Here is a 10,697-nt window from a genome sequence, read left to right on the forward strand (position 1 = left end):
CTCCTCCTCCTCCTCCTCCTTCTTCTTCTTTTGAGATGGAGTCTTGCTCTGTCATCCAGGCTGGAGTGCAGTGGCACTATCTCAGCTCAATGCAACCTCTGCCTCCTAGGTTCAAGTGATTCTCCTGCCTCAGTCTCCTGAGTAGCTGGGATTACAGGCATGCGCCAACATGCCTGGCTAATTTTGTATTTTAGTAGAGATGGGATTTCACCATGTTGTCCAGGTTGGTCTCGAACTCCCGACCTCAAGTGATCTGCCCGCCTTGGCCACCCAAAGTGCTGGGATTACAGGCATGAGCCACTGTGCCTAGCCAAGGTCTTCTCTTTTCTGGTTATGCATGCAGGAATGGGTCTTGAGGCCTCAAGTCCCAGGGAGAGATTGTGGATTTTCTGGGCAATAAATTGTAGCAGGCTTGCCTCCTGGGGATGGAGTGCACATTCCCCGCAAAGTCCTGGTCAGGGAAGGGTTGGGGACCTGGGGGGTCTGAGTCAGGTGTGCCCTGAAAGCAGGCCCATGGTGGGAGGTCTTAACCAACTGAGATGGGTAGGATGGCACAGGCTGTGGAGCAGAGTGCCTTGTAGGTACTGCAGGGAACAGGCCCCGGGCAGCTACATTTACTGAGCACTTTTCTTCCCTCCACCCTCTATCTTCCATCCTCACTGTTTCCTTTCTTCATGTCCTTCTTTCCCTTTCCTTTTGTCTCTCTAATCCATTTCTGGCTGATGTCCCCGTCCCTCTCTCTCTCATCTCTGCCTTTCAGCCAGCTTCATTCTCCTTGTTTCCTATTCCTTCTATCTCACTCTCTTTCTTTCTGTTTTTTGTGGTTCTCTCCCTTCCTCCTGCTCTTTCTGACTCCATCCTTGCCTCTCTGTGCACTGTCTCCCTGTCTATGCTCCATTCAAAAAAGAGTAGATCATATACACAACCACACTCAACTAGAGCTAGTCATGAGTTGGGGTTCATTTATCTGTTATCTTGAATGTTTTATGCAGGTCGGCGACCCCTCCTTGAACTAGTATTCTATTCCCTGCTTCTGAGTGATAGTCCTTGATTTATTTATTTTGTGTATCTATTTTGTGATAGCTGAGAACGAGTAATTTCTGCAGCAAACAGGATACATATGTGAACATCCAGATTCACAAATACAAAATGATTTGCTTCAGAAATTATCTAAAAGCCAGTGCATTTACAATGTGATTCAATTTACAAAGATTACCTTCATGTGCAAGCTCTCCGTAACATCCCTCTTATGTACGGTTGCTTAATATCTGAGTCTTTAAAAAATATGTTTGCAAGGCTAACCCAGTCTCTGTTCTTTTGGACAACTGGAGGACATGAAATCATTCTTTGAAGGCAGGTTGACATAGTGGGAAATGCACAGATTTTCAATCCTGGTTCCTCAACCCTCTGTGTATAGGAAGGTTTAGCCTCTCTGAGCCTCTGTTTTCTCATCTGTAAAATGGGGCCAATAAAACTACCTGGCAGGCCTATCGTGAGGAATAAATCAGTTGATATTTGTAGCTCATGATCTTTGAAGCTGGTAGGGTTACTTGAGAGTTGGGAAGTCAGTGTCTCTAGGGTCTTCCTTGGCACTTTCTGATCACACTTTGCAAAATCATTAAATTTTGGAGACTGCATTTAGGAAGCCCATGATTCTCAGCAATAAATCCTACCAGAAGAACCTTCATTGATTACCAGAATTCTTAAAGGGAAACTTGTTTGGAACTGACATGTGAGGAAATGCTGTAACACCCTGTCATTGTTAAAGTTTTGGTTAACAAGTATGTTTGAAATGATCTGTGTGATAGAACTATTATGTTTCTTAGAGACAATAGTTTGGTATGAACTTAAACTTTGGAAACGTTAAGGTTCTGTATCAAAAGGAAGTAGTATCCAATGATGTAGCAGAGGAAGCAAATTTCAGCAATGAATAGGAAAGACAAAATTTGAATGAATTCATGCCAATGAAGAGGACAGTAGAAAAGGTGAGGAAGTGATTAACCAGAGAGAAATGTGTAGGACTGGAGAGAATGGAACTTTGGCCTACAAGCTGTAGTAGTTTCAAGTTGCTTTATCAGGTTCTTCCCCAAGGATGGAGCAGATGTCAGACACTGGAGGAGGGGCTCTGCCTCTCTCATCTCTGCAGAGCTCCATTTGTGAACTGAAGGAGGAAAAGGCTGGGAAATCGGTGGCAAGAGACAGCCAGAAGGCCTTAGAGGGCATTCCTAAGAGGAGTTCTCAGCCAAGGGAAGGAGACTGTAAAAGCTTTTGACCCCAAATTAATGCTAAATCCCAAGTCCATGGAGTGAGTTAAGTACTTAGATCAATGCAAAGCACTTTACTTGGTTCTGGGAATAAATCCAGGCCAGATTGGTTTATATAGTCTTAGATACTAGTTAATAACTAGTTTATTGCAGCACTATTCACAATAACAAAACATGGAACCAACCCAAATGTCCATCAATGATAGACTGGATTAAGAAAATGTGGCACATATACACCATGGAATACTATGCAGCCATAAAAAAGGATGAATTCATGTCTTTTGCAGGGACATGAATGAAGCTGGAAACCATCATTCTGAGCAAACTATCACAAGGACAGAAAACCAAACACCGCATGTTCTCACTCATAGGTGGGAATTGAACAATGAGAACACTTGGACACAGGGTGGGGAGCATCATACCCCAGGGCCTGTCATGGAGGGGTGATAGGGGGAGGGATAGCATTAGAAGAAATACCTAATGTAAATGATGAGTTAATGGGAGCAGCAAACCAATATGGCACATGTGTACCTATATAGCAAACCTGCACATTGTGCACATGTATGCTAGAACTTAGAGTATAATCTAAAAAAATAACTAGTAACAAAAGAACAGAATGGACGCTAGCAACTAATTCTATTCCATCCTATCCTATATGAACTATTTCTGTTTTAAAGAGACGTGTTTCAAATTGCTATTCCCACTCCCTCAATTTATATTCTCTTCTCAATCCTGGCCAATTCAGCCTCTGTCCCACCTCTCCAAAACTGCTTGTGAAGGTCACTAGTGACTGTCATGTTGCTAAAGCCAGTGACCACTTCCTATGTCATCTTATTTGACCTATTAGCAATGTTTAGCACAGTTGGGCATCAGCTCCCTTTCTGCATATTTTTTTTTTACTTTTTATTTTGAAAATGCTCAAACCTACAGAAAATTTGCAAGAATATTACAGTGAACACTAATATATCCTTCATCTGGATCGACCTGTTGTTTAACAGTATACCATATTTGTATTAGCTCTTTCTCTTCATAAAAATAGACCTATTGGCTGGTGTGGTGACTTATGCTGATAATCCCAATGCTTTGGGTAGCCAAAGCAGGAGGATCACTTGAGCCCAGGAGTTCAAGGTTACGGTGAGCTATGATCATGCCACTGTACTCCAGGCTGGGTGATGCAACAAGACCCTGTCTCTATTAAAAAAAAAAAAAAAAAAAAAAAAAAAAACTTATTAGTTGCTGTTTTTGCGGAATCATTTAAGGATAAATTGCAGACATTATGGCCCTACACCCCTAAAGACTTATACCTGTGTCTCCTAAGAAGAAAGAAATGTATTATTGATACAATACCATTGCCCAAAAGAGATTCCATATTCTAATTTCTGCCAATTGTCTCAATAATTGACCTTTACAACGGCAACAAGAAATTTGCAATCCAGGATCCAATACGTGACCATGCATTGCGTTTAGTTGTCATGTTAATTTTGTTTCCTTTAATCTGGAACTGTCCCTCAGCCTTTCTTTGTCTTTTACCACATGAACATTTCTGAAGAGGATAGCAGTTGTTCTCTGGAATGTCTGATCCTTTGTCGTAATTGGATTCTGATTATCCATGTGGAGCAGGAACACTGCATACATTATGTTATATTCTTCTCAGTGCATGACATCGTAAGGCCTTGATGTTGCTTTGTCCCATGCTGGGTGATGCTCGCTTTGATCACTTAACTAAGGTGGGATATACCACGTTTCCACACTATGAAGAGATTTTTCCCTTTGTATTTATTTACTAAGTGATCTGTGGGAGATACTCTGCTCTGAATCACCAATGAAATATTACCTAAAGATTTTTAGATCCCTTAGTGATCTTTACCTGAATCAATTATTGCAAAATATTGACTCTCTTACTCTATCATTTCTTCTATGCTTTTTAGTTGTCATTCTACTATAAGGAAGACTTTTCTCTTATCTCTCACTTTATTCGTTTACTTGTTCGTTTTGTACCAGAATGAACTCATGGGTTATTTTTTAACTCGGTAAGTTACAATCCTGACTATTATTACTCATTTTAATGTTTAAATTATCCCCAATTTGCTCGACTATTTTAGGTTGGCTTCTGTATTCCTTTTGATGTACTGAGATGCAGAACAGACAAATGAACAATGGCCAAACCACATGTAAAACTAAAAGTTTGACCCATAATCCGCAGCCACCAGCCCAGAAAGCCAACCCATTACCTATAGTAACCAGCCCAGGAAGCCAGCTTGCTATCCATAAGTCAGACTTGTAGGAAGTCAGACCACTGTCTCTAGCAATCAATACCAGAAGCCAAACAATAAATCCTCTAATAATCAGCCGAACATGGCCAGGATTAGATCAACAACTGACAACTTCCCTAATTTTTGTCTCTGATTCCAATTTAGGACCAGAGAAAGCCAAATATGCTTCTTTAAGCAATCACATAGGACACCCCACTTCTAGTTAGCTTCCCTACAGCTTCCCCATGTCAGACCCCCCAGTCAAGGTCCATCTGAAGTCTCCTGTTTCTCCTACTACATGTATGTAGGCTTTCCCACTCCTCAGACTGCATTCAAGTCTCTGCCAAAATACAAGTGACAGCAGCTGACTCCCATTCCCTACTAAGCTCAGAATAAGTAGCCTTTGCTTGTTCTCATTTGAGTGGTCCTTGTTGATTTCCACAGCAACCCCCATCATTTTGTCCATCGAGCAGCTGCTTACTCTGGCACCAGAAGTTCCAGGCTCACCATTTACTCTCCCTGCCTTAGCCCTGGAATCAGCCTTTTCTCTAAAAAGCCCACATTCCTTTTAATGGGGACTGATACTTAGAAACCAAGATCTGGACTCTATCTGTGCTCATTGTTACCAGGGTCACTGTGACCTTTTAAGAACACCTTCTTTCTAGAGGACACTCCCCAGTTTTCTTCCTGACTGCATTCCACATGCCTTCACAATCTCCTCTGCTCTTACTCTTCTTTAATCAACCTCAAAATCTTTAAGCACACAGTTTCAGTCTTAAGTCTCCTTCTTTACGGCAAGATAATACATTCAATTGTTTTTTAAAATATCTATTTACTGAACACCTGTGGCACAGTGGAAAGAACTCAGACCAAGTGATGGGAATCTTGGGTTCAAGTTCAGATATTTTATTTACCAATTATACGGCCTAGGGCAAGTCTTTTGAGCAAAAACCTTACTTACTTCATGTCTAAAAAGAGTCATAAAATGAAATAATATAGGTAAAAAGTGCTTTATAAACTGCAAATAATAGTCATGACACTTAAGTGTGCTGAAATGTTTCCATCTCATACATGTATTACTAGGATCAAATGAGTTACCACATGCCAGGTATCTAGGACAGTGCCTGCTGCATAGTAGTAGGTGTCATATGTGTGTTTGTTATTATTATCACTAATGTTATTACAACTGGTTACTTAGCTTATATCCACTCATTCCTCTGAGTAGTAGAAAGCCTTCCTCCCAATTTAAGGTAAACCCTGTCACTTCCAGATTTAAATATAATGGCTTTAAGATTCTCTCCCACTTTCCCTTTGCCCATTGATCTTGGTTGGGAGATGTTGCGGTGAGTATGGTCAGAGGGTGTCTGATCCCTGACTTGCTGACCCCCTTCGTTGAGGGTGTTCCTGCTCTCTGATATCAGCTGTTAACCCAATACACATTCCATTCCACCCCGCAGCTAATGATGTCCTCAGGGCACCAGGGCTGCCTACATCCCTCCCGCTGCTCTGGCTTCCTTTGGATTTGCCAGTCCTCTCCTCTGGGGTCACAGAAACTTTTTTCTGATTTCCTCTCACTGTGCTGGGAAGCATAAGCCTCTGATGCAGGCTGGGAGCCTGAATGCCTAGGCAATTCAGTCCGCATGGCTGCTCCACCTCTCAGACCGTGGTAAGTCAGAGCTCCCTGAGAGCCCTGCTGCTTCCCCAGCCTAGATCTCATCACCTTGCTCTCTGAGTCTCCACCCTACCTTCTCCCCACAATTAATCTAATTTGTCTATCAGGTTCCTGTCATTCCAGCAGCACCCTGCCAAGAATTCAACCTAAATAGATAGAAGGGCTCAGCCACTTCTCAGGGGCCAGCAACTAAGTTCCAGTCATATCTTCTTCTACTCTCCATCTCCCCAACTGATCCATCTATTTGGGGGAAGGAAAATATACTTATATTATTATGTATTCTTCCCTACAATATTGTTTAAATCTATATTTTCTGATATTCAAAACCAAACTTCTAGAATAAAACAAAAAATAAACCTATAATCATTTTCTTTCTTCAAAGCACAACTTTCAGATTGGAAATTTTAGTTTTTAATGCTTTCATTGCTGTTGTACAAATATCTACTTAGAAGCTCACAAGTTGAGAAATGGACTCTTTGTTCCAAGCTGTGCCCTCTCAGGGCAGCTGCATTAATAGTGGGGGAAACAGTAATAGGTACACGAAACCATATGAAGAAATGCAACCTCCATTTCAAAATATTCCACTGTACCATAAAAACAATAGCATTTTTTTTTTCTGGGACAAAAGCTATTTTCTGGAACAAGAGCTTTGACTCCTCAGGTTGGTCAGTTGGATTCAATCTATATCATCCTATATCAATTAGTATCAACCTAATCAACCTATTATCCATCCTTATTGCCTCTGTGTAACTTCCTTGAGTCTGCCCACTTGCGTGGACAGTGGGGAGGAAGAGATTATCACTAAAACCGCATCTGAAACAGGCATACCTTTTACATTTAATGTGAGAAGGATGTCCCAAGTACCCACTGTGGAGCAGAGACCTAGACTGGATGTGGGCCAAAGAATGAGCTTGGCCAATTAGGAAGGTCTTCCCGGAGATGGGTTTAAAGTCAGGTGTTGGAAGATGTAACCGACCTATGGATGTGGAGGGGCTGAGTGGAAGGAGACAGAGGACAGTTATGCACATGGGGTGAGATACTCCAGGCCAGCAGCACTTTGGTTTTGCTGGAACAGATGTGCACAATGCTGATAGGCTGGGGAACCACACCCAGTGAAGACGCTAAATGCCAAGCCGTATCATTCAGAATTTGGGCAGCAGCATCAGGATTGGGTTGTGTATTTGGTGATCCAAGATATCTGAGGAGTTCCCTGGGGACTCCAGTTCCCACATATCAATAGGGAATTTGGGCTTGTATTCATAGCTTTTAGAGCAGGGCGCTCTTAGTTCATAAGTTAGTGCACGCCAGGACCCACCATGAAAGTGTGTCCATGAATCCACTCATCTGCTGGGTTCAGCTGAGGGAGGGTAAAGTCTTTGCTGGTTGCATGCTCTGGGCCTGGTTCAGGATCAGCTTCATTTCTCACCTGGACTCCTCTGGCTGGTTAGTTGGGCCTACGCTTTAACATCCTCTATCAACTGATATCAACTTGGTCTCTGTTTATTAATAGACATCTTCTATGGCTTTCTATTGTCTTATGGATAAAATCGACATGCCCTCTCTGATCTATACGCCCTATTGTTCTCTGGGGCCTCCAACCTTACCTGCTGCCACTCTCCTCTTTTTCTCTGCTCAGCCTATCTGATCCTCTTTTTGTTCCTTTAATGAGCCCAACGTGTTCCTGCTTCATATTGCTTCTCCTAACAATTCCTGTGCCTACAACGCTCTTCTTCTAGGTCTAAAATATCTGACTCCTTCTCACCCTTCCCAGGCCTCAGCTCAAAGTTAGCCACCTTTTCTCACCACCCCCACTTTACCTCTTGTCTTCCCCCACATCATATTCCATTTCTTTATGGTGTTTTATTTTTGCCACCTGTCTCTATTTGAACCGTCTGTATTTGTTTACGTGCATGTTGTCTGTCCCCCACTGTGAGGTCAGCCCCACAAAGGGACTTGCTTCCTTGCTCATCCTGCACCCAGCATTTGGGGTCGTTCCTGGCCTCTAAGAGGGGCTCAATAATACTTGTTGAATGCTGGATGAATTCCAAGCCAATCCAATCCACTCCACTCTGTTGGCCAAAGATAATAAGACAAAGTTCCGCTCCACTTCCCTCCCAGCCCTGCAGCATCGGAGATCCTTGGAGATAAAAGGGCTTTTAGCTATGCATAGTCTAGTCCAATGGGTTTTCAATTTGTTATTTAGCTGTGGAAGTTGTTTTTGTTGTTTTGGTTTTCAAATGAAATCTTGCACAAAAGGCTAATTTATAAAAGCAATAAAAGAAGAGCTGCTAATGAAAGCCAGGTTTCTCACTGCTAGAGAAGGAAGACCCACTAAGCAAGGCGGAAAGGCTGGAGTGAACCCTGTGGTGCTGGGTTACGTTCAGTGATATCTGTATAAACTCGTATTTACTTGTTTGTGTAGATAAAAAATAAAAAGAGATGTGTGAGCATACACGGGTTAGCGGACACCCATGTATTTTCATAGCTCTGTTCCCTGAGAGGGCCTGGAAGCCGTGGTGCTTCAGCAGAAAACAACACACTTAGTGCCCAGATCTATTAATAAATACTATTCTCTATTAAGAGTTAGGGCTCCATGGAGAAATGGCTGATTCTAGAGCTGGGGCAAGAAGAGACAAGATGACTCTGAGGCACTTTGTAGTGATAGAAAGTGAAGAAGTGTGCGTGCGAGAGAGACAGAGAGAATAAGAAAAATGATGGGAATATGTCAAAAGGGACACAGGAGCCAAAGTGACAATAATATTCTATTATAAATTTATTTTCTTTGTAAAGAAAATAAATTTCTGTTAGTCCATACTTATATAAGTAAATATTGAATAAATAAATAGGGGAGAAGAGAAAACCTTTCCACACAGAAACATTTCAAATAAATTATGTAGATCTTTCTTCCTCAAGGAGGTGGAGCCTAGCTCCCCATTCATTAAGTATGGATTCTGGCCAGTGACTGCATTCCAAAGAGTACAGTATGGGAAGGGGGCACAGGGGGGGAGAGTGATGTTAAGTGGAGAAACCTAATAAACACGACCTCATCCAGGTGATCAAGGACAACATTAGTAGTGATAAGTCATGTGTATTGTGTACACTTGATAGGATGAGATGAACATGGCACTTTACCCCTGTCATATTCCTTCCCCAAAACCCATAACTCCAGTCTAATTAAAAGAAAAACATCAGACCAGGCACGGTGGCTCATGCCTATAATCCCAACATTTTGGGAGGCCGATGCAGACGGATCACTTGAGGTCAGGAGCTCAAGACCAGCCTGACCAACATGGTGAAACCCAGTCTGTACTAAAAATACAAAAATTAGCCGGGCATCATGGCACATGCCTGTAATTCCAGCTATTTGGGAAGCTGAGGCAGGAGAATCACTTAAGCCCAGGGGGCAGAACTTGCAGCCAGCTGAGAGTGCACCACTGCACTCCTGACCGGGCAACAAAGACTCCATTTCAAAAAAATAAATAAAAAAAAGAAAAAAGAAAAACATCAGAATTCCCAGGTGGGATCATTCTACAAAATATTTGACGAATACTCCTTAAAACTGTCAAGGTCATCAAAAACAGGAAAAGTCTGAGAAACTTTCACAGCTAAGAGGAACCTAAGGAGACGTGATGACTAAATGTAATGTGGTACCTTGGACGGGATCCCAGAACAGAGAAAAGAACATTAGGTAAAAACTAAGGAAATTTGCATAAAGTAGGGTGTTAGTTAATAATAATATGTCAATATTAGTTCATCAAATGTACCATACGAATTTAAGGTATTAGTAATAGGGGAAACTGATTGCAGGATATATAGGAACTCTCTGTACTATTTTTGAAAATTTTCTGTAAATCTAAAACTGTTCTAAAATAAAAGGATTATTTTTTAAAAAAAGCTCACTTAACAATATTTTAAAATGTGTGAGTTTTACTGGATAAAAATAATACCTCAATTTTTAAAAATGAAAAAAATTAAGGAACATGAGAGATTTCCCCAACATAGCTAGTACGTGGTGAAGTTAGAATGATAATTCAAGTTGTCTTATTCTGTATCTCAGTCTACCTGCTATGGACTAAATTGTGTTCCTGCCTCCAAAATTCTTACACTGAAGCCCTCACCCCTCAATGTGACTATATTTGGAGATAGGGCTTTAGAAAGTAATTAAAGGTAAATGATGTCATAAGGGTGGGATCCTACTCCAATGGGATTGTTAGCCTTATAAGAAGAGGAAGAGAGAAAAAGAGAGATAGAGGTTCCCCAATCCTGCACCCACTCTCCCACCCACACACACGCACTATGGAAAGGCCATGTAAGGAGAAAACAACCACCCACAAACCAGAAAGAGAGCGCTTATCAGACACCAAACCCTGCCAGTCCTGGATCTTGGACTTCCCATCCTCTAGAACTGTGAGAAAATAAATTTCTGTTGTTTAACCCACTGTGTGGCATTTTGTTACAGCAGCTGAAGCAGACTATCTTAGAAATACACTACCTTAGAGAATAAACACT

The sequence above is a fragment of the Rhinopithecus bieti genome, unplaced genomic scaffold (assembly GCF_001698545.2).
Source record: "Rhinopithecus bieti isolate Rb0 unplaced genomic scaffold, ASM169854v2 scaffold_41644, whole genome shotgun sequence".
In the NCBI taxonomy this organism is placed as follows: domain Eukaryota; kingdom Metazoa; phylum Chordata; class Mammalia; order Primates; family Cercopithecidae; genus Rhinopithecus; species Rhinopithecus bieti.